The sequence below is a fragment of the Mustela erminea genome, chromosome 12 (genome assembly GCF_009829155.1).
Source record: "Mustela erminea isolate mMusErm1 chromosome 12, mMusErm1.Pri, whole genome shotgun sequence".
Lineage (NCBI taxonomy): Eukaryota > Metazoa > Chordata > Mammalia > Carnivora > Mustelidae > Mustela > Mustela erminea.
Window position 1 is genome coordinate 90,769,526 of NC_045625.1, and position 24,117 is coordinate 90,793,642.

Below are 24,117 nucleotides of genomic sequence, written 5' to 3' on the forward strand. Positions count from 1 at the left end.
ATACTGGTAAGGACGGATCTTGTCTCTGCCATCTGGATTTTGTAACGGGGTGGCAGACGAGCAACACACACATAAACAAATCAATATTTTATGGGACTGCAAAGGAGAATCAGTGCTCTGAAGAGACACACAAGCACGTACGTTGCAGAGACCAGAGAACAATCGACACGTGCAGGTGGTCATGGCAGGCTTCTCGGGAGACATTTGAGCACGTTTATTTGCCCGCTGTGCAGAGAATGACCGGGAGGGGCCCAGGAGTGAACCAGGGGAGGAAGCTGCCTGTTGACCAGAGAGCTGAACTCTGCTCCTGCCATTTCTCTTGGAGTCATTCTTTCTGCAAACACTTCCTTCCCACCACGTGACATTCCCTTCATGAAGTCGAAACGTTCTTGTGGCCGTGGATGTAGGCTAATATGGTGCCTGGGCTGTTGGACATTTGTTAAGCCAGGGGGTAGAAAGGCTCTCCGGGCTCTCTTTTTTATTTGGCAGGGCGCTGACAGTTTCGATGGCCCAAGAGAAGCCTGGTAGGGGCAGGCGCTCAAATTTGTGATTTTGCTGAAGTTCCAGGAGCAAGTTTTTAAGCCAACAATGCCTGTGGAGAGACAGGATTCCTAAGGGGAATGGTCCTCTGGCCCTTCTTGTCCCACTGCGAGACTTCCAGGGTGAGGGGATTATGACAGGCTGGCTCCCTCCCCCTTTAGAAGAAGCTTCTGTGTGGGATCTCCCTGACGGTAGATGGTGGCCAGGCCCCTCCAATCAGAGTGGGAAGAGGGGATTTACACCCTCCCAGTTGAGGTGGACCCTGGAGGACCCTGGGTGTGGGGAAAGGGGTCAGCGGCCAGGGTCTAGGCCTGGGACTGTGTGGCCCTCCAGAGCCTGCATTAGCATCTCTGGAGAACCTGTTTTTTTTTTTTTTTTTTTTTCCCTGAAGGATTACTTCCCCTAGAAGAGTAGCATCTGGACTGAAATTGTGCAGCAAACCTGGGAAGCCATCTGTAGTCCACAAATGGTGTGCAGGATCCTCAGTGAACCCCTTGCTCACTCGGCTCTAGTCCAGGCAGTGGACATACGACAGAGAATGGACAGATCTCTTGCCAGAGATCAAGTAAGTGACAGGAGGGTGAGAAGAGGCTTGGAGAATCCAGCCTCCAGGGGCCCTGAGCAGGGTATATACCTGGAGAAGTTCCAGGCAGAGGAGACCCTGCCCCTTCCTGAGCTTTCCTTACCCCTCCCCTCAATTTCTGGCCCCACTGCCGACCATGCAAGCAAGCTCTGGACAACCTTGCACCAGATGACAGTGTTAGACCTCACGCATCCTTCTGCATAGTGTGTATCAAGAATGGCTTTCAGTGGGAGATCTAACCCCAGTGCCCAACAGGACCAGCACAGAATTGATGCCCCTGTCCTGGTAAGGCTGCCGTTCGATCAGGATTCATGTGCTGGGGATGCCTCATTAGCACAGCCAGAAATCTGGAGCCACAGGTGGGAGTGGATGGGCCAGCCTGAGCTCCAATCATAAGGATCAACGTATTAGACAGGAAAGAAGCCCAAGTGTTCTCAGTTCAACGGCTTTTGCTCCCACTGCCCGGGGGGTCCAGGGGTACTGGGCCAACGGGAGGATGATGCAACTAGCCAATAGGGAGAGAGCCTCCCTTTCTACAAAAAGATGGAAAGCTCATCAAACTCATCCACCTAGAGGCTAAACTAATACAAATTATCCTTGTGCACAGTGTATATGATGCATATTGAATACTTTTTGCTGTGTTGAACAACTGGATTATTTTATAATAAATGTAATTTGAGGGCCACCTTGGTGGCTCAGTGGGTTAACCCTCTACCTTCGGCTCAGGTCATGATCCCAGTCCTGGGATCAAGCCCCGCACTGGGCTCTCTGCTCAGGTGGAAGCTGGGAGCCTGCACCCCACTCTGCACCCCCCCACCGTGTGCCTCTCTGCCTACTTGTGATCTCTGCCAAAGAATAATAAAAAAAAAAATCTTAAAAAACAACCAAACTTGAAAAGGCTTCTTAAGTTTGGTTTTTAACTAACACAAGGTCAGTGGGTAAGTATACCAATACACCAAGGTTTGCTCTTGGTCTAAGCTCACCTCACTCCTGTATCACAGATTTATTAATCTGGGGCAGAAATTTGCTCTCCCCAAATAGGAGCCCAGGGACCCAACATTAAGAGACATAGCCTTAGAGGGACCTGGGTGGCTCAGTTGATCGAGCGTCTGAGTCTTGGTTTTGGCTCAGGTCATTATCTCAGTGTTGTGGGATGGTGCCCTGTGTTGGGCTCTGTTATGTGATGGGTGTGGACCCTGCTTAAAATTCTCTCATTCCCTCTCCCTTTGCCGACACCCGCCCCCCCATGCTCTCTAGATCTTTCTTTCCCAAGTACATAAATAAAATCTTAAAAAGTGAGAGAGAGAGAAAGAGAGAGACAGACAGACATAGGCCTAGCAGAGCCTGGACTATTAACAATTTATATTTACCAGCAACAAAGTTGCTGCAGGAGAAAAGATATATGTAGGGGCGCCTGTGGGTCAGTGGGTGAAAGCCTCTGCCTTCGGCTCAGGTCATGATCCCAGGGTTCTGGGATCAAGCCCCACATCTGGCTCTGCTTCATGGGGAGCCTGCCTCCTCCTCTCTATGCAACTCTCTGCCTACTACTTGTGATCTCTGTCAAATAAATAAATAAAATCTTAAAAAAAAAAAGAAAAAGAAAGGATACATGTAGGCTCATCTGACCTAATCTCCAGAAGTCAAGTGTGGTTGAGAAACTATAAAAAACAAAACAAACAAAACTGCAACCTTTAAATTTCTGGAAATGCTTGGTTAGCAAGTTGGCAGGTGGCAGGGACTGCTCCCTGAGCCTCCCATCCTAGAGATTCTTGACCTAACTGTGGCTCCACTTTTCCAACTCATTGCTTTGAAAAATTTCAGTTTTCCAGAGAAGTTGAACTGGACAGTGAACACACATACACCCATTATTTAAATGCACCAATTGTTAATGTTTTGTTACATTTGCTTTATCTCTAGATAAAATACATCTGTTTCCGAACCATTTGAAAGTAAGTTGTAGCCACCAGGAATCTCCACTTGAAATAATTCAGAACATATCTCCTAAGAACAGGGCAATGCGACAGACGTCATCACACTAAAACATTTAATAATTCAGCAGCAGTCTGAAAGACATTTCATACAAAAAAGTCCTCCAGCTGTCCCCCAAATCTCTTTACAGCTTCTTTCCTGCAAAGTGGTGTAGGATTGAGGGTCATGTGAAGGACTTGGTTGTGGTCTCTTACGTCTGGCCCCAATCCCCTAGCTTTTCTGATTTGGTTTGATACTGACTTTTTGAAAAGTCCAGTGGAGCTGTTTTGCACAATGTCTCCCAATAGATTTGTCTGATTTTTTCCCCTGTAAATAGATTCATTTAAAAAATCTACAGATTTACATGGCTGATGTACAAGCCTATTTTTGACCTTCAGCATGCTAAAGAGCAAGGCTTCTCTGGGGAGGGTGGGTCAGATACTTCTGGCTGAAGGACTTGGTGGTTGCCGGCTTGGGAGGGAGGCCTTTTCCGACATGGGGTTGGCTCACCTCCCTGCCCGTGCATTGTTGACAGCTCCCAGTGGTCATCAGCAGAGGCAAAATTTAAACCCGGGCCTCTCCAGGAGGGACGGGGATGGGAAAACGCAATTGGCTTTCTCTGGAGACCATTTTGACCGTCATAATGTCGGAGAAGGTGCGTGCTACCGGCATCAAGTGGGTAGAGGCCAAGGATGCTGCCAAACACCCCCCTCAACAAAGAATGACTCAGCCTCAAATATCCACAGTGGCAAGGTGTTGGCACGGAAGGGACAGCACTGACCCGCTGCCTCCCTGACACCAGCCTGCTCCCCCCGCTCCCGATCTGCTCCAGTACCGTCCACGCCAAACCGAAGCAACGACTTCGCAGCGCTCAGTGCTTCTTCACTGCTGACCACAGGGCCACACTCCTCTGCGTGTCTAAACGGGCTCTCCAGTTGGCCTGTTGGGTCCCCGCGCACGCCACGTGTGCCACCCGAGACGAGCTTCGACTGCCACAGCAGGCACGCACAGCCCTATCTGGGAGAAACGGAAAAGGTGCCAGGCAGATCCCGCGGAGCTTGCTAACCCCCGGCTGTGCGCCAGGCCAGCGCCCAGAGCGCTCTCCAAGCCCCGTCATCCGACCTGACAACGCCGGGTGAGGCGCCTTCCCACGACACGGCCGCGCGACTGCACTCGAGGAACCACAGCGGTCCCGCGCCCTGCGGGAGGACACCGGGCTGCTGGGGCCGGGAGGAAAGCTCCCGGCCCCGGGGTGCGGGCGGCGCGCGCCGCGCTCCCGGCTGGGGCGCGGGGCTTAGAGTCAACCTTACGGTCCTGCACTGAACTCAGCGGGAGTCCAGTGTCCTCGCTGCGTCCTCGCCCCTTCCTCCCGCGCACAACCCACGCGCACTCAAGGGGCATCTTGGGCGCAGCGAGTCCACGGGTTCACGAGTGGCCGTGGGAAGGCCTGGCTCCCCATCCCGAAGGAGAGCTGCTCCACCTTCCCCGCGGGCGGTGGGGGCCGCGCTCTCAAGGTCACACGTGGGTGGGCGAGGCCCGGGTCCGCGCGGACGGGGCGAGGGGCGGCGGCGGCGCAGGGCGGCGGCGGGAAGCGGGCCAGCGCGGGAGACCGGCGTGTGCGCTGCGGCAAGGCCCCCACGGCCGTCCCCGGCCTCCCCCGCCCCGGCGGCGCGCGCGGCAGGACGAGTCGCGGCGTCAGTGCCAGCAGGACGAGGGCCGCGCCGCCCGCGGAAGCCCTCCCGCCACGCGAAAACGAAACTTCCCAGGATGCGTGACTTCCGGCGCAGGCCGCGGCGCCCGACCCCGCGCCCCGAACATCGCCCCCTCCCGGAGCGCACCTGGGGCCCGGCCCCGCCCCGCCGCCGCCCCGGGCCCCGCCCCGCCCCGCGGCCCCCGGCGCCCGCAGGTGAGACGCGCGCCAGGCCTCGCCCCTCGGCCCCGCCCCGGCCGCCCACGCCGCCACCTGGCCAGAGCGGCGCCAGGTCGGCCCAGCTCGGTCCCGCTCGCCCAGGCGCCAGGTGAGCGGCGCCAGGCCCCAGCGCCCAGCGGGCCCAGCCCTGCTCCCTTCCTCCCCGCCGCCAGGTGAGAGCGGTACGAAGCCCGCCCTGCTCTGTTCACCGCCAGCCCCGCCGCCAGGTGAGCAGCGCCAAGCCCGGCCCCGCCGCCAGGCCCCGTCCCGCGCCGTCCCCTCCCATCCCCTCGGCCGCCAGGTGAGCGGCGCCACGGCCCGCTCTGCCGCCCACCGAGTCCCGCCCCGCCGCAGACCCCGGTCCGGCTCCATCTCGCCCCGCCCTCCCTGCCGCCAGGTGCGCGGCTCCAGGCCCCGCCCGCCGCCCTCCAGGCCCCACCCAGACGCCGGAGCCCGGCCGAGCCCCGCCCCGCCCCACCTGCCTCGTCGCCGGGTGAGTAGCGCCCAGCCCGGCTCCCGGGACTCCTCCCACTGCCACGCCAGGCCCCGCCCCGCTGCCAGGTGAGCGTCGCGGGATCCAGTCCGGGCTCCCGGCCGAGCCCCGCTGCCCCCCAGATCCCGCCCGGCCTCCAGGCCCCACCCGCTGCTATGGCGCCTGCGCAATGCTGCCCGTCAGGCCGGGGCCGGGCGGCGCGGCCGGCGCAGTCGGCAGGCGCAGTGCGCGTGCGCCGTGCGGCCGGGGGCGGGCGGCGGCGGCCGCGGAGCGGAGCGGGGGCGGGGCGGCGCCGTCTGGCTCGGTCGGGCCGGGGCGGGAGTGTGGCGCGGGACGGCGGGGCCCGCAGGCTGCGGACGGCGGCCTGGGCGGCCGGCAGGTAAGACCCGCGCGTCGCCGGGGAGCGGGCGCCGCTCGGGAGGGAGGGGGCGCGGGCGGGGCGCGCTGCGGGCGGCGGCGCCCGGGGAGTGGCGGTCGGGCCGCGGCGCATTGTCCGGGCGCGGGCGGCGCCTGCACAGCGCCCCCTGCCGGCCGGGCCGCGGGGCGGGGGGCCTCGGGCTCGGGCCGCGCGCCTTTGTTCGCCGCCCCCGCCAACATGGCGGCCGCCCGGCCCGCCCGGCCGCGGGCCCCGCGCGCTTTGTTCCGCAGGCCCGGGCGCCGGCGGGCGGGGGGCGGCGGGGGCGGGGCGCGGCAGCGTTGCATAACCCGCCGGGCGGGGCGGGCGACGGGACCCCCGGGCGGGGGCGGGGCGGGGCGGGGGGCGGGGCGGGGCCGCGGGGCCGTCCTCCCTCCTTCCCTGCGGGCTCGGCAGTCTCCGGCCCCGGCCGGGGTCTTCCCCTCGCGCCCCCTCAGCCCGGGTGACCTTGAGCGCGCTGCGCCCGGGGCGCGGGGATGAGCCGCGGGGCGCGGAAGCTTGCGCAGTGCCCGGGCTGGGCTGGCGCGCCTCCCCGGACCTGGTTTTGGGGGCGCGCGGTGGAAAGGGCCTGGAGGTGGGCGCCCCGCGCGTCTTGGTGCGGCGGCTGGTCCCGGTGCGTGTGCCGGCTGGCTCGTGTCTGGACGCGGAGTTTCCGCGCCCGTCGGGGCGGCACACGCGGGTGGCGGGGCTGTGTTGGCGAGTCCGTCAAGAGGCCGGCAGGACACCCTCAGCCGAGTGACGTGCGTGGAGCCGGGGACCACAGGCCTGCCCAGATGCCGGCACCTGTAACTTTGTTCTGTTGGAATTTTCTGGAAGGAGCTCTGCAGTCTGGAAGGGCGATGGAGAGGGCAGCCCCGGCCTTCTGCCCCGCTTTTGTTAGGAGAGCCTGCCCTTGGGTGTTCCCAGGGCGGGCCGAGTTCGTGAAGGCCCTTCGGAGGTGGTGGCATTTCAGACGGGGTCAGGGGAGGGGGCTTCCCTCAGCCTGGGTGGGTGGGCAGCACCCCCAAGTCACGGTCGCCGGGGTTTCGCAGAACATTCATTCTCAGCCTTGATGACAGCAAGTGAAGGTCGCACGGTTTGTGTCAGAATTCCAGATAGTGGGTATTAGCTTCAGCCGAGAAGTAAAAGAGGATTTTATTTTCATCTTGAGTAGCGAAGTGATGTTAAGATGCTGCGAAATGGGAAAGGCAAGAAAAGGCCTTTCTTCTCCTTATGCTTCATGTTTAGCATAGAAATTGTTTAAATAAAAAGACTTCGGCGGGTCCCAGAATTTTGCTAGCACTGCCCTGTCAGTACCTTCCGTTCCCAGTTCGGGGTACAGTAACGGTGTTGACTTAGTTGTAAGGCGGTGTGTTGTGTGTGTAGCATTGATGTGACGGGGAGGGGGAGAGAGCACGAGCCGGGGGAGCAGCAGGCAGGGGCAGAGGGAAACGGGTTCTCAGCTGAGCCAGGAGCCTGTGTTCGGGCTCCATGTCAGGACCCTGAGACCGGGACGTGAGCTGAGGGCAGACGCCTAGCCATCTGAGCCGCCCAGTGCCCTCTAAGGTAGTGTTTGTGATGCTCGTTCTGGGAGATGCTGCAGGAAGAACAAAGGGTTCCTTGGTCACCTCAGTTTGGGAAACCGTGCTGCTTTCTGTCCTCCCTTAGGGTCAAATACTGTAGTGCTGTTTCCATAGTTGGCTGCAGATCTCGTTTTGTTTTGTCTTCTTCAGCACCCGTGGAATCCAGGTCACAATGAAACATTGGTGGTTGCTCTCCTCAGAGTGCATCTTAGGTAGTTTACATACCTGTACCTTCACTGGGGACTGGCAGGTTGGTGTGGTTTGTGAGTGCGTGTGCATCTCATGGACATATCTCGGATCTGGCTCTTCGTCTTAAGATGGGAGAATCATTAATTTGACGTTGTAAGTGCGGAAATTTAATTACAGTGTTTTCATTTCCCGGTGACTTCACCTGATTGCGCACACACTCATAGCTTGACTTGCTGCACTTCTTAATGTTTAGCATTTTTTCCTGGTACATTAAAAATATGTGGCAAAGATACTATATCTGAAGGATTAATCATATGGGTTATTTATAGATTAAAAACAATGCTGTTGAGTATATCTTTTAGTTTAGTTAGCAGAGTCTTTATTGCTGAGAAAGAGCAGTCAATACATATCTACATAAATACTTATATTTACTGATGCCTTAATTAAATGCTTTCTTTGCTGTTCCTTGAATGAGAAGAACTTGGAGGAGGGAATCAATTATTTTGCCCAAGTACTTTGTTCGATTTGGCAGACATGGTGTTGTGAAAAGGCTGTAGACTCTGGAGTTGGCCTTGGAGATAGCATGGCCTTCAGCTCTGGAGAGTCTGGGTGGAAATCCAGCCCCACAGGTGACTGGTCTGAAGCCACACAGATGATCCCGCCTGCCTCGTGGACTTGCCGTTTCTCAGCTGTGAACTGGGAGGAGACGCGCCCCACAAGGCTGTTGCAAGAATTAAGTGGATTTGTAGGGTTCTCAGGGCAGTCCTGAAATGCAGCCACCACTGCCAGTCATTGTGGATTTCCTTCCCTTCCTGCTTTTGAACTTTGCTGTAGTTACTAGCATGGTGTCGTTAATGTTGAGGTGAACGGTTTACTTAGTTACGTGCCAGTATTCAGTGTCATTTCAGTTCTTTGTTGGGTGCTTATGGGCTTAAAATTGCCATAAGTTCTTACTAAAATGCATCATGTGTGGGCATAATACATAAAGATGTGCCCTTGTAGACCTGCCGTCTGGTAGAGAAGATCGGCATGTACACCATGAGGGAGTTTGATGCTGAGGGCGTCTGGAAGAGAAGGCAGTGCCCCAGCAGGGTCAGGAGTGTAGAGCAGGAGAGCAGAGAAGTCCAGGTGGAGGGCAGCAGCAGAGGCACCTGGAGGTATCTGAGACCGTCCTGGATTTGAATCCCAACCAAAGATTGACTTGTGTTAGCATTTACTTGTATGAGTGTGTTTGTCTGTTGAACAGGTCGAGAGTGTCAGCCTCTAGGGCTCTGTAGTGGGTGCACCTTGGGCACCGATGACGGTGATGGTGACGTTATCACTGCTGACATCACCTGTAGTTCACGTGGCCGGTGTTTGTGGCCTGAAGTCCGGAGCAGCTTTTACATAATTCTGCATGCCCCGTCAAGGCTGCTGGTGTGGGCAAAGCCTTTGGAAGGCATTACCAGCATGAAAGGTGGCCCTGGAGGAATGTACTGGCGCAGGATCTCTAGTCCAGCCTGTGGGAGGTGGTGGATGCAGTCATTTGGAATGAGGGAAATTGGTCTGGAGTCACTAGAATGTTACATGTGTCGAGTTTTGGGGGCAGAAGGGGCGGAGGGAGAAGGGTCTGTTCAGCGCGGATGATGTCGCAGCCGGTAGTGACGGTGAAGGGTCCGTTCAGCACGGATGATGTCGCAGCCGGTAGTGACGGTGTCATTGAAGAGACTAGTGAAGCATTTTTATACCATTGTAGATATTTTTAGACTGTAGTACCCTCTTTTTTTAAAAAAAAGGCAGGGACTCTGGCTGGCTCAGTTGGAAGAGCATGTGACTCTTTATTTATTTATTAATTTATTATTTTTAAACATTTAACTTCATTTAAATTTTGTGTGTCTGTGTGTGTGTGTTCCAAAATTCATTTATGCACCACAGCCAGTGCTGCATGCAATACGTGCCCTCCACAGTACCCACCACCGGCTCACCTAGCCCCCTACCCCCTCCCTTCCAAAACCCTCAGTTTGTTTCTCAGAGTCCACAGTGTCTCATGGTTCGTCTCCCCCTCTGATTTCCCCCATCTCCCTTCTCCTTTCCATCTCCCGATGTCCCCTGTGCTACTCCTTAGAACATGTGACTCTTGATCCTTAGGGTCATGAGTTCAAGCCCCATATTGGATTTAGAAATGACTTAAATAAAAATAAACAAGGTGGAACAACTTATTTTTTTTTAACTTAGATTATATTTGTTTATAATAAGTTCAGTTTGTTTATAGTTACATCCTTATAGTGTAGGTGTAATTTTTGGACCTGTTTGTGTTTAAATGAGCTCTGTAGTCCTAGATACATGAATCTATGTTTATAGATTTATATGTGAATGTATGTTTATATATTAGCTAGTTATATATCTTAATCTTAATTAGCTAGTTATATATCAATATTAATTAAAATATTAATTGCTTAATATAGTAATATTAATTAATCTTACTTAATATTAATAGGTCCTGACAAGTGATCAGAATGTCCTTTTTCTTGTGTACAGGGTTGGGTTGTTGTTAGTATCTTTTTGCTTTTTTCTCTTTAGAAACCACTGTGGACCCATGGATTTTTGTGTATTCAGTGTGTTTTAATCAAGTAGTCCTCATTTTCCTCACTTGGGCGTGGTGCAGTTCCTTTAAGCCGAATCTCTGTCCTTGGATGCTACCCCATTCATCTTTGAACCGTTTGTTGCTTTCTGATACTAGATGTCTAAGTCTTTGTGCTTTCCTGATCAGCTAGTTCTTTCTGCTCCTTCTATTGGGGTTGGAACTTAGATACCAAAATCTGGTGCAGTGGGTCTGTATTGCTACTGGGATGTCTCTACTCTCATTGGACAGGTTGGGAAATACATAAAATTTGATTTTATATTGATATTTTCCGTTTAAATGTAACATTTAACATTGCAGGGTTTTTACTTTATCATTTTTCCTGTAACGTCGAAAATTTGCATTCTTTGCAACTTTGCTTTCATTGTTCTGCTGCATATAAATGATGTTTGAAAACACCAATAACAAAGTGTTGTTTGTATTTCATTACAGTTCTTCTGTTCTTAAAAGTTCTTAAACTGCGTCCACGTATGGATGCACAGTTGATGTTCTGAATTATAAAATGACTTAAAAATACTTTTTTCTGATTATGTTACCAGTTTAATTGCTAGTTTGGCTTATTTGTATGAAATCTTTATTTATTTTAAAAAAGATTTTATTTGTTTATTTGGCAGACAGAGATCACAGATAGGCAGAGAGGCAGGCAGAGAGAGAGAGGAGGAGGCAGGCTCACTGCTGAGCAGAGAGCCCGATGCGGGGCTCAGTCCCAGGACCCTTGGATCATGACCTGAGCCAAAGGCAGACTCTTTAACCCACTGAGCCATCCAGGCGTCCCAAAATCTTTAGGTTTTAAGTGTTTCATTAATTTTTGTTTAATGTACTTTTAAAAATGTTAGTATGTACAATGTGTGTGTAGTTCAAAGGCAAAGCTGTGGTAGAAGGGTGTGCTCCTAGTTCTCCCACTGCTGTCCCTGCACCGTTCCCGTCGTGCCCCCTTTCTATTTCTGGTTTATTCGCCCAGTGTTTCATTTTTGCAAATAGAATCCCGGACTCCTACTTTTATTTCCTTTTCGTTTTTAAACAGACGGTAGAGCTCAACACTGTTCTTTATTTTTAATTAATATGTTATGGAGATTGCTTTGTATAAGCTCTTTTCCATTTTTTTGTGCTTGTAGTTTCCTGAATGATGAACGTGGATTGTTGATATTCTGTTGCTTTTATAAATGTTGCTGCAGGGAATAACCTTATGGATATGTTTTTGTATTTGTGCACATTTAGCTTTAAGATAGTGAGATTGTTGGATAGATGTGTTTGAAATTTGTTTAGTGTGAAGAAATTAGAGTTTAAAAAGTTGGATCTGATTATGTCACCCTTTTACTTAAAGCTCTCAATGGCTTTAAGTACTGAACTTGGTGCCGTGATCTCAGGGGTGCACCTGATGTTTATTCTTCGGCACCTCAGCCGTGTCTGACAGCACATCTCCCCTGGCTTTCCGTGCTCCAGCTGTGCGCGTCCGTCTTCTGTGCACGGCATCTTCTCCACAGAAGGCACTGGTTCTTTTTCCTTTGCCTGGAATTTTTTTTTTTTTTTTTTTTTTTTTTTTTGTCCTGTTGTAGTTCTTCCTTGTCGTTTTTTAGAGTTTGTATCAAGCACCACCTTTTTCATGAGATTCTTCTTGTGTGAGTTTGCAGATTTTCATGAGAAAGGCAAAAAAGTCTAAAGAACTCTGTGTGTCCATCACACGTTACAATGGCCATCAGTTTTCTGAAGTTCTGGAGTTGTGTTCTTGACTTTCCTGTAGTCAGGCTCGCTTGTTAGAGACCGTGCTGTCCTTATTGCTACTTACAAAATTACAGTGTAAATTAATGTAACTCAGTGAGTTTTTATTTTCTCTAGGAAGTTGAGCTTTATGAAAGCAGAGACTGTTCCTGGTTTTGCCTCTAATTACTTTTCTAGTTCTCAGCTCAGTGCCTTGGTTGTTGAGTGCTCAAACCTCCTGGGCAGTTGTCTAAGGAAAGATGTTGTGTAGTTATGTCTGGTCTGCTATATGAGACAAGATGGCAGTTTTGTCTGTTGTGATGCCTCTGACTTCGGTCTTGGAGCTGACTGCACACATGGCCCAGGAGGTGGGACTCTCAGGGAACCTGGGTAAAAGATGAGCCACCATAGCAGCCTTGCCAGGCCAGCCCTATCTGGTCTCAGTGAGGGGAACCAGCAGGTGGGTGGAAGAAGGCTCCAGACGTGCTGTGGTATGTGCTGCACCCTCCGCCCACTGTATCAGCAGCTCTCTTGGGGCCCAAACCAGAAACAGGAAAGGAAGTTCTGAGGAATGTGGTTCAGTCTAGCCAAGTTAAAACATAACAGAGCAAAATGATGATCTCAGGCTTTTAAATTCCATCTCGGGTTCCATGTAAGAGACCTTAAAGTTTCTGTGAAGGCCCTAAAAAATGCAAATTGAATTCCAAATTCCTAAACCAGAGCATTGATAAGAAGTGGAATCCTAAAAATTGGATCAAGAAATGTGGGGTCAGAGTCTGATTAAGCTGGAGACCTACTGAATTCTACTGTGCTACTTTTGGCAGTAGAAGCAGCTTTTCCAACCCTTGTGTGGGGAACTTAATCTCCCTTTGCCTGGCAAACCTGTAATTGCCTGCCCTCCCCCAAGGATCGACCCAGCAGGCCCCAAAGAGGGAGGTATAGAGTGTGACTCAGGAGGAGATCCAAAAGATTGTCTGGTTTGCCCTTATATAGGTAGGGCCTGGGGAGTATTTGTGGGAATGGATCTTAAGGGTGGAAGGGACAAGAAGGTGGGTTAGGCAGAATTTGTTGCTAAGGGCTTATCAGCAGGCATTCTGGGATCAGTTTTGTAGCTCGAGGGATTAGAGTGCTGGTTGATTGCCTGAAACAAATCAAAAGGCGGTCTGTCGGAGCCAAGCTGGAATGCCAAGCTGGAATGCCAGGACGGTGTTGGTATACCAGGAGGAAGAAGGCATCTAAAGGCTCAGGGAGATTGGCGTGTTGGAGCAGCCTTGTTGTGAAAGATCTACTGCACACCCACCCTGGGAGGATTTAGATGCCTTATACTGTGGTTTGCAAGGGGAGCCCCAGTACCCTACAGAGCTCCGGTCACTTTTCTCAGTGGGAACTGTAAGATTCATAAATGTGGTGGTGATAGTTGGATCCTGGAGTGGCATGTCTGTGGAATGGCCTTGTTTTATTGTATTTTATGTATTTTTATTTTACTTTATTTTATTTGAGAGAGAGTGTGAGTAGGGTGAGGGTCAGAGGGAGAAGCAGACTTCCCTGCTGAGCAGGATCATGACCTGAGCTAAAGGCAGATGTTTAACCACCCAGATGTCCCGTATTTATTATTTTTTTAAAGATCTGTTTATTTTTATAGACCAAGTGAGCAAGCTGGAGGAGAGGGAGAGAGAATTTCCAGCAGACACCCCCCCCCCCCCCCCCCGGTTATGGGGCTCCATCCTGTGACTCTGAGACCATGACCTGAGTTGAAATCAAGAGTTGGAAGCTCAATCGACTGAGCCACCCCTGTGCCCTGGAATGGTTTTGGTTTAATTTAGAATTAATGTTTGGGTTGCACCTACCACTAATTTCTTTGGCTTATTCTGGTATTTAATCTTAAGAAGTTTTCTTTAAATTGACTTAGTAAAAGACAGAAGTGATACTATGTGCTTCCACTTATAATTACTTTCATAATTTTTAAAAGATTTTTTGCTTATTTGTCACAGAGAGCACAAGCAGGGGGAGCAGCAGGCAGACCAGGCCGAGGGGGAAGCAGGCTCCCTGGTGAGCAAGGAGCCCCATGTGGGACTCGATGCCAGAACCCTGAGATCATGACCTGAGCTGAAGGCAGATGTTTAACCGACTGAGCCACCGTAGTGTCCCACTTTTCATAATTTCTAAGGTATTAGTCTAATACGATAGGATTAACCTAAGGCATACACAGTTTTTCAATAAATTATGTCATTGGTGGGACTGTAATTTGATAGAACCTTGTTGGAAAGTAGTTTCACTATATTTTGACACTTTTCAAAAAAAAAAGATTTTATTTTAGAGAGAGTGGGGGAGGGGCAGAGGGAGAAAATTTCAAGCAGACTCCCTGCTGAGCTTGATACAGGGGTTGATCCCCGGATCCTGAGATTATGATCTGAGCAGAAACCCAAGAGATCAATGCTTAATTGACTGAGCTACTCAAGCACCCCTATATTTAGATGTTTCTAAATGTCTATACTGTTGTGCTTTGCTGTTCCACTGATAGGAATTAGTTGTACAGGTGCATTTGCCATGAGGACGCAAATCTGTATGTGTAAGATATTTCATGATTGTAATTGTGATATGACTAATTTGAAACACCTGTCCAATGTTGGGGTTAGGGCAAAATAAGTGAATTTTATATCCATACACTAGACTGTCCTGTAACTATTACAAATAAGAGGAAAATTTTACTGTACTCTGTGGGAAACAAAATACCTAGTAAGAAGGAAGTTACAGAACTGTGTTTGCATTGCTTGTATATGTGTGTTTTAAGATGTGTGTATGTCTTTGTGTCTGTGCTTTTAAGTATTTGCATAATAGTATGTTTGATTCACAGCAATCTTATAATTGGTTAATTCTGGGGGTGGGCCGGTGGGGGAAGGCAAGAGGAGGGTTCTGGCTAACACAGTAACAATTTGGCTCTAAATGGCATACTCTGAGTTATAGTAGCAGATTTACCTTCCCTTTGAGAACTGTTGACTTCACAGTCTTGCTTTTTCTTTCCAGTGTGTGTGTGTGTGTGTGTGTGTGTGTGTGAGATGCATAGAAGTAGTGGTACATTCACCGCCTGTGACACGCTAACTGGGACTAGTCAAGAATTTCATGTATGTGGTCACTAGAGTTGCAGTTTCATGCATGTGTTGTACTATTCGTGGGACTTCATTCTCAATAAACACTGGAATGTTTCCAGCTTGAGATTGTTAGTTCAGGTTGTTTGTTTGCTTATTTATTTATTTGTTTATTTAAAAGATCTTATTTGAGGGAGGGAGAGCTAGAGCACAAGCAGAGGGGGAAGGGGCAGAGGGAGAGGGAGAAGCAGACTCCCCACTGAGCACCCTGGTCACGGCTTGACTCCAGAACCCAGGGATCGTGTCCTGAACTGATGGCAAATGCTGAACTGATTGAGCCACGCAGGTGTCCCAAGTTGGGATCAGATTTGGATGTAGCGGCGGGAATCCATGTGTGGGCGTCGCCGTCACCTTGGGGGTCGCTGCGTGTGGAGGAGGGATGAAGAGTATTCGGGAGGCGGTCTGAGGACCGCAGCGCAGGTCTAAGAAGGTTAAGCAAGGCCAGTGAGGGGTCTCCAGCCAGAGTTGGGAGTCATAAGGGTCCCTTGTCCTTCAAGAGTCAGCCCGCTTTAGTATTCTGCTTGTGGCTGGTCATTGGCTAGAAGCAGCCTGTGGGAAGTGGGGTGCTGGTGTGGAGCGTGTTGCTGGGTTCAGAGTGGAGCAGCTCCCCATGGTAGGAGATCAAGAGGCTCATTTTCATGGCTGTCACAGGGCTCACCGGAGTGGACTTGCTGTGAACTTTTGGGTATGCTTTTATTGCATACTTTTGTGTTCGGTACACTTAGGAGTAGAATTGCTGAGTCACGGAGTAGGTCTGTGTTCAGTATTAGTAGATACATCCACTTTCCCAAAGTGGATGTATCAGTTTCTTTTTCTTTTTTATTAAAAAAATTTTTTTTAATGATTTTATTTATTTATTTGAGAGAGAGAATGCGAGCAAGCATGAGAGGAGCGAGGTCAGCGGGGGAACAGACTTCCCGCGGAGCAGGGAGTCCGATGTGGGACTCGATCCCTGGACTCCAGGATCATGACCTGAGCCGAAGGCAGTCGCCCAACCAACTGAGCCACCCAGGCGCCCCAGATAGACCAGTTTCTATTCTTACACAGTGAATGAATGTATCCTGGTGGCTCTACATCCTCGCCAATATTTGGTATTGTTGGTCTTCGTAATTGTAGTCGTTAGTGGTTGTGTGGTTGTATCTGGTTCCTGCTTCCTCAGTTAGATGGGCCGTGTATTTATCTTGGTCCGTGAAATGTGAGCAGAAGAGACTCTTGGAATCAACTTGAAGAGCAGTGGTGAGACGTGCCACATCCCCTTCCTCCTGCCAGGGATGTTTCCACGTGCAGCTTCCTGCAGTGCTGGTCGTTGTGTGTCCACAGTGAGCAGAAACCAGAGGCCGGTACAGGAGGGGTGCGGCGGAGAGAAGAGGAGGGTGGGGGGTGGGGGGTCGGAATTCTTTTGGGTTAAGTTTTCTTAATTAAGATTTGTGGGGTTTGTAACCAAAGGACACTTAACGTAACCTGACAGATAAATCTTTTTTTTTTTAAGACTTTTTTTTTTTTTAAAGACTTTATTTATTTATTTGACAGACAGAGATCACAAATAGGCGGGGGTGGGGGTGGGGAGCAGGCTCCCCGCTGAGCAGAGAGCCCGATGCGGGGCTCCATCCCTGGACCCTGGGATCATGACCTGAGCCGAAGGCAGAGGCTTAACCCACTGAGCCAGCCACCCAGGCGCCCCAAAAAGACTATTTTTAAGAGCGCTTTTTTTTTTTTAAAGATTTTATTTATTTGTTTGACAGGGATCACAAGTGGGCAGAGAGGCAGGTGGGGGGTGGGGGAAGCAGGCCTCCTGCTGAGCAGAGAGCCCAATTCGGGGCTCAATCCCAGGACCCCAAGGATCATGACCTGAGCTGAAGGCAGAGGCTTTAACCCACTGAGCCACCCAGGTGCCCATTTTAAGAGCAGTTTTCACAGCAAAATTGAGCAGAAGATAGAGTTCGCCCGTATCTCCCTATTCCCTGACCACGTCAGCCTGCCCAGCTTCCCCCACTGTCAGCATCCTGCACCAGATTGTACGTGTGTTACAATCACCCAACCTTTGTTGACACATCATCACCATTCTAAGTCCGTAGTTTTATGTTAGTATTTACTGTTGATGGTGTATATTCTCTGAGTTTTGATAAATATGTGGTATGTACCACGGTTATAGTTGTCATACACAGTGGTCTCACTGTTCTTAGAATCCTCTCTGTTCTGCATATATATAAAGATTTAATTTATTTATGGAGGGTAGAGCATGTGAGCGTGGTGAAGGGGAGAGGGAGAAACAGATGCTGCTGAGCAGGGAGCCTGATGTGAGGCTCGATCCTGGGACTCTGGGATCCTGACATGAGCTGAAGGCAGACACTTAACCCACTGAGCCACGCAGGCGCTTCTCTTTGTATCTTAATTCTGTTGTGGTCAGAACACTATTTAAAAGCTTATGAAATTTTTGAAGCTTGCTTTATAGCCCAGCATGTGATCAATTTTTGTAAATACCCAGTGTGTGCTAGGAAAGAATGTGCTTCTCAGTTTGTTGGATGCAGTGCCTATATGTTAGTTCAGCTTGGTTAGTCATGTTGACTTTAACATCCTCACTAGCTTTTCCTTTTAGTCTACTGGTTGTATGGTTTAGCAACAGAAATGTATTAATATTGTGAGCTTGCATTTATCTGTTCCTCCTTAGTGTGGTAGTTTTTGCTTTATGTATTTTGAGGATATATTGTTAGGTGCATACATATTTAGAATTGTATGTCTTCCTCATCAGTTGAGGTTTTTTTTTTTTTTTAAAGATTTTATTTATTTATTTGAGAGACAGAGAGAGAGAGAGAGAGAGAGAGAGAATGAGAGAGGTCAGCGGGAGAAGCAGACTCCCTGCGGAGCAGGAAGCCTGATGAAGGACTCAATCCCAGGACTCCAGGTCATGACCCGAGCGGAAGGCAGTTGCTTAACCAACTGAGCCACCCAGGCACCCATCACTTGAGTTTTTAAAACACTATTAAGTGTCCCCCTTTAAAGCAAAAATATTGTTAGGATAGAGTTTATTTAGCTGAATATTAGTGTAGTTGCACTATCTTTTTTCGGGTTAATATGTGTAATGTATGCCTTATTTTGCCCTTTATTTTCATACTTTCTGTGTACTTGTATTTTGAATGAGTCTGTTGTCAATAATGTATAGTTGGAATTTAAACAATCTAGCCTGACAATATTTCTTACATTTGGAACCTTTGGTCTGTTGACACTTAACCAAATCAATGACATAGTTGGGTTTAAATTTTATCTTAAGTATTTTCTCTTTATTATACTTGCTTGATGTACTTTTTTCTCTCCTTTTTTGTTTTTCTTTGGGTCCTTTTTTTTTTTTTTTTTTTTTTTTTTTTTTTGGTTCACCTGGAAGTTTTTTATTTTTTTAAAAGATTTTATTTATTTATTTGACCGAGAGAGATCACAAGTAGGCAGAGAGGCAGCAGAGAGAGAGGAGGAAGCAGGCTCCCCGCTGAGCAGAGAGCCCGACGCGGGACTCGACCCCAGGACCCTGAGATCATGACCTGAGCCAAAGGCAGCGGCTTAACCCATTGAGCCACCCAGGCGCCCTAACCTGGAAGTTTTTTAAAACATCTGCTGTCTTTGATTTCTCAAAATGTAGTATTTTGTTATTTCCCTCTTTTCCTTAAACTCCATTTATCTCATTTTTACTTATATGCCACTGTTGGGTGCCTTTAATTCTGTATCTGTTTTATCTTAAGACATTATTAATTTGTATAATCCATAACCATTTAGATTTATCCTTTTCATTGTTTTTCATTCATTGCTATAATTCTAGTCCTCCATCTTTGAACATTGTCCTCCCTGGAGAACACTGTTTTATTTTTCTCACCCATTCTTTGATTATGTTAGCTAAAAATTTCACAAATTGATTTTTTTCCCAAGGCATAATTTTGATGTGTATTGAATTGTCTAACTTGTTGGTTTTCTTCTAAGGTGTGCAAAGAAGTTCCTGAATTACATGTTGGGTTTCTTTTCTCTTTATGAGAAGGAAGCTGTCACTCCTGTCTATTTTTTTTTTTTTTAAAAGATGTTATTTTTGTATTTGATGGAGAGCAAGAGCACATGCAGGGGAGCAGGCAGAGAGAGAGGGAGAGAAGCAGGCTCCCAGCTAAGCAAGGAGCCTGATGTGGGGCTCAAACTCCAGATCCTGGGATCATGACCTGAACTGAAGGCAGATATTTAACTGACTGAGCCACTCAGGCGCCTGGGTTTTCTTTTTTTTTAAATTTAATTTTTATTTTTTATTATTCAGTTAGCCACTTAGTATATGATTAGTTTTGATGTAGTGTTTAGTGACTTGTTAGTTGTGTATAACACCCAGTGCCCCTCACAACATGTGCCCTCCTTAACACCCATCACCCTGTTAGCCCATCCCCCACCCCGCCCCTCTGAAGTCTTCGGTTTGTTTCCCGGGGTCCGTAGTCTCTCATGGTTCATCTCCCCCTCTGATTTCTCCGCCTTTTATGGTCTTTCTTTTTTTGTGTGTGTGTGTCTTTGGTTTTCAGCAGTTTTACTATGATGTGTCTAGGTATATATTTTTATGTATATTTTGTTTTTGCAGGTGTAATAAAGTCTGTACTGAAGTTCTTTTCAGTCTTTTGAAAAGTTTGTAGGCACCATCTTTTGTAGTGTAGGCACTACAAAAAAAGTTTGTAGGCACTTGCCTAATACCTCCTTTTCAGAGTCCATTTAAAGCATATTAGACTTCCCAGTTTCTTACCCTCTTCATGCTTTGTTCTGAGTATTTTCTTCTAAATTTCTCTTTGTTCACTAATTTTTAACAAGGTTAGCCTACTGTTAATGTCATCCATTAAATTTATTGTGCCTTTTTTTTAACTTCTGGAAAACCGTGTTCTTTGATATTGTGAAAGATTCAAAATAGCCAGAGTAAAATCAATGAATAATGGAAGTAATAATTAGTATAAGTTTGTTGTGCACCCTCCAGACATGTGTTTGCAAACCAGGAGCACTGAAATCAGAACATGGAATGAGGGTTAAGGGTATATTCTTATAAAGAAGCTTATATTACGGGCATCTGGGTGGCTTAGTGGGTTAAGGCCTCTGCCTTTGGCTCAGGTCATGATCTCAGGGTCCTGGGATCGAGTCCTGCATCGGGCTCTCTGCTCAGCAGGGAGCCTGCTTCCCCCTCTCTGCCTGCCTCTCTGCCTACTTACTTGTGATCTTTCTCTTGCTCTGTCAAATAAATAAAATCTTAAAAAAAAAAAAAGTCTCTTTAGGCTAAAAAGCCTAGCCAAGGACTTGTCTAATTGTTTTCTGTTATAGGGAGATTTTATTTGAGAGAGAAGAGAGTGCATGAGCTGGGGGAAGAGGAGAGGGAGAAGCAGGCTCCCTGGTCCAGCATGGAGCCTGATACAGCACTGGATCCCAGGACCCTGAGATCCTGACCTGAGCTGAAGGCAGATGCTTAACTGACTGAGCCACCTGTGCAACCCGGAAGAACACATTCTTATTGAACTTATGCAAAAGTATACACATTGACAACTTTGTTATAAAAATGTTACTAAAATGCTGTTAGTCATAGATAGCTTAAAGGAGAGGAGAAAAAGGGGTCCTTTAAATCAGGAAAACAAAGCATTAAACAGCCAGCAATGTTTTAAATGAAGTCATAAAAATCATGATAATCTTTATCAGCTTATTCAGTCTTCTGTAATTAATTCTTTGTCTTTTGTTAGCAGTTTTATGAATTCACCAGTTTCTGCATCAGAGTTTTGGAAATTCTTACCCCAGTTCAGTTTTACAATTTTAAGAGTTTCAGAAATCTTTATTCTAGAGTACTTGTCTCAGGGACTTCTCCGGGAATCTCCTTGAAGATGAAGCATTTTTGCAGGCATAGTTTTGTAAAGGCATCAGAGTAAAACGATAATTGTGACAAAAGACTTAAAATTTGGTGATGTTTTTGGCGCCTGGGTGACTCAGTGGGATAAGCCACTGCCTTCGGCTCAGGTGGTGATCTCAGGGTCCTGGGATCAAGTCCTGCACTGGGCTCTCTGCTCAGCAGGGAGCCTGCTTGCCTCTCTCTCTCTGCCTGCCTCTTTGTCTACTTGTGATCTCTCTCTGTCAAATAAATAAATCTTTAAAAAAAATTTGGTGATGGTTAAAGGTCAGATGAGACATTAGTATAATGTATTTGGCAGGAGGGTTTGGTTATTTTTGTATTATGCAGTATTGTAAGACAGTAGCTGGAATTACGACTTAAAGCATATGCCAGAACATTTCAGATTCTTTTTTTTTTTTTTTTAAAGATTTTATTTATTTATTTGACAGAGAGAAATCACAAGTAGGCGGAGAGTCAGGCAGAGAGAGAGAGAGAAGCAGCCTCCCGCTGAGCAAAGAGCCCGATGTGGGGCTCGATCCCAGGACACTGAGATCATGACCTGAGCCGAAGGCAGCGGCTTAACCCACTGAGCCACCCAGGCGCCCCAACATTTCAGATTCTTAAGATTTTCATATAATTTCTGTCACACTTAACAGTATTTTATGGAAGTGCAGTGTAAAGAAGGGCTAGTATTACTTCTTATTTGGTAAGGCTTACCACATCTGTTTTATTGCATTTCACTTTATTGTACTTTATGGATTCGATATTGTTTTTGTTCTTTTTTTTTACAGATTGAAGGTTTGTGACAATCCTTTGTTGAGTCTGTTGGCGCCATTTTCTTTTTATTTGTTTAAAAGATTTTATTTTATTTATTTATTTATTTTTAGATTTTTATTTATTTATTTTACAGACAGAGATCATAAGTAGGCAGAGAGGCAGGCAGAGAGAGAGGAGGAAGCAGGCTCCCTGCTGAGCAGAGAGCCCGATGTGGGGCTCGATCCCAGAACCCTGGGATCATGACCTGAGCCGAAAGCAGAGGCTTTAACCCACTGAGCCACCCAGGCGCCCTAAAAGATTTTATTTTTAAAAATATTTTCTGGAGTCCCTGGGTGGTTCAGGGGGTTAAGCCTCTGCCTTTGGCTCAGGTCGTGATCTCAGGGTCCTGGGATCCAGCCTCACATCAGGCTCTCTGTTCAGCAGGGAGCCTACTTCCTCCTTTCTTTCTCTCTGCCTCTGTCTTTGCCTACTTGTGATCTCTGTCTGTCAAATAAATAAATAAAATCTTTAAAGGAAAAAAAAAAAAGGGGCGCCTGGGTGGCTCAGTTGGTTAAGCAGCTGCCTTCGGCTCAGGTCATGATCCCAGCGTCCTGGGATCGAGTCCCACATCGGGCTCCTTGCTCCGCAGGGAGCCTGCTTCTCCCTCTGACTCTGCCTTCCACTCTGTCTGCCTGTGCTCGCTCTCGCCCTCTTTCTGACAAGTAAATAAATAAAATCTTTAAAAAAAAAAAAAAAAGGAAAAAAAAAAAAGTATTTTCTGTACCCATTGTGAGGCCCGAGCCCACAACCCCAGGTCTGGCGTTCTTATTGAGACAGCTCGGTGCCCTGGTGCCATTTTTTAAGCAGTATTTCCTTACTTTGTGTCTCTGTGTCACATTTTGATAATCCTCACAATAGTTCATACGTCTTCACTAATGTGGTACTTGCTGTGGTGATCTTTGACCATTGATCTTTGATTTTGCTCTTGTAATTGTTTTGGGGCACTACAGACCATGACCAAATAAGGCAGTCAACTTCATCGATAAAATGTTTTGTATGTTCTGACTGTTCCACTGTCTGGCTATTCCCCCATCTCTTGCCATCCCCTGAGACACAACAATATTGAAAATAGGCTAACTAATCACCCTGTAATAATCTGCATGTTCAGCTGGAAGGAAGAGCCACATGGCTCTCAGCTTTCAATCTGAAGCTAGAAATGATTGAGCTTAGTGAGGAAGGCGTGTTGAAAGCCGAGATGGGCTGAGATTGAGGCCTCTTGCACCAGTTAACGAAGCTGTGATTGCAGAGAAAGTTTCTCAAGGAAATTCCGATGCTGCTCCAGGGAGCACACGGGCGATGGGGAAGTGAAGCAGCTTGACCGCTGATGTGGAGCAAGTTGGGTTTGGATAGATGGTCAGAGCCGCCGCAGCACTCCGTGCAGCCAGAGTTTCACTCAGAGACAGGCCCTGACTCTTCAGTTCTGAGAAGGCTGGACGGGGAAAGGAAGCTGCAGAAGAGAAGTTTGACGCTGGCAGAGGTGGGTTCATGCGGCTCAGGAAAGAAGCTGTTGCTCGGACATGGGAGGGCAAGACAAAGCAGGAGGAGGTAGCGACGTAGCTGCTGCAGCAGGTGACCCTGAAGGTCTGGCTGCGAGAACCAGTGCCAGCGCCTCCATTCAACAGCATTTTTAGTGTAACGAACCAGCCTGGAAGTAGGTGTTATCTAGGACTTCTCGCTCGCAGGAGAGAAGTCTGGTGCGTGGCTTCGAAGCTTCAGAGGACACTGACTGTCTTGCTAGGGGCTAGTGCGGCTGCTGAAGCCGGTGGTCATTCATTCTGAAGATCTTAGGGGTCTTACGTAGTATGCTAAATCTACTCTTTTTGTGCTCTAGAAATGGAACAACAAAGCTTGGAGATAGCACGTCTGTGTACAGCATGGTCTGGAGTATATTAAGTCTGCTGTTAAGACCTACTGTCAGGGGAAAAAGTCTCCTTTCAAAAAACAAATGACTGCTAGTTGACTGCGCACCAGGTCACCCACAAGTTCTGATGGAGATGTGCAGTGAGATCACTGTCTTCATGCTGGTAACACAGCATCCGTCCTGCAGCCCATGGATTAAGGAGTCATTTTGACTTTGAAGTATTACTGAAGAAATACCTTTTGTAAGGTTATAGCTGCCATAGGTAGTGATGCCCCTGATGGGTCTGGGCAAAGTCAGTTGAAAACTTCTGGAAAGGATTCATTCTTCTTGATGCCGTAAAGTACATTTGTGATTCATGGCCACAATGTCGGCGTCAACAGGAATTTGGAAGAAGTTGATTCCAACACTCATGGGTGGCTTTGAGGGGTTCAGGACTCCATGGAGGAAGTCA

At 48.5% G+C, this 24,117-nt stretch overlaps 1 protein-coding gene across 4 annotated transcripts in view; it reads left to right on the forward strand.

The window, feature by feature from the left end:
- Positions 1-5,031: 5,031 nt before the first annotated feature.
- The window catches only part of SPIN1 (spindlin 1), a 77,460-nt gene continuing 58,374 nt past the window's right edge, over positions 5,032-24,117 (forward strand). For 2 of the 4 annotated variants that reach the window (XM_032308652.1, XM_032308656.1), the window contains exon 1: positions 5,792-5,872. The gene's annotated coding sequence lies outside the window, so the exon portion shown is untranslated. Of the gene's footprint in view, positions 5,228-5,791; positions 5,873-24,117 lie in introns of those variants that run through there. The other 2 variants (XM_032308653.1, XM_032308655.1) reach the window with 2 other exon arrangements.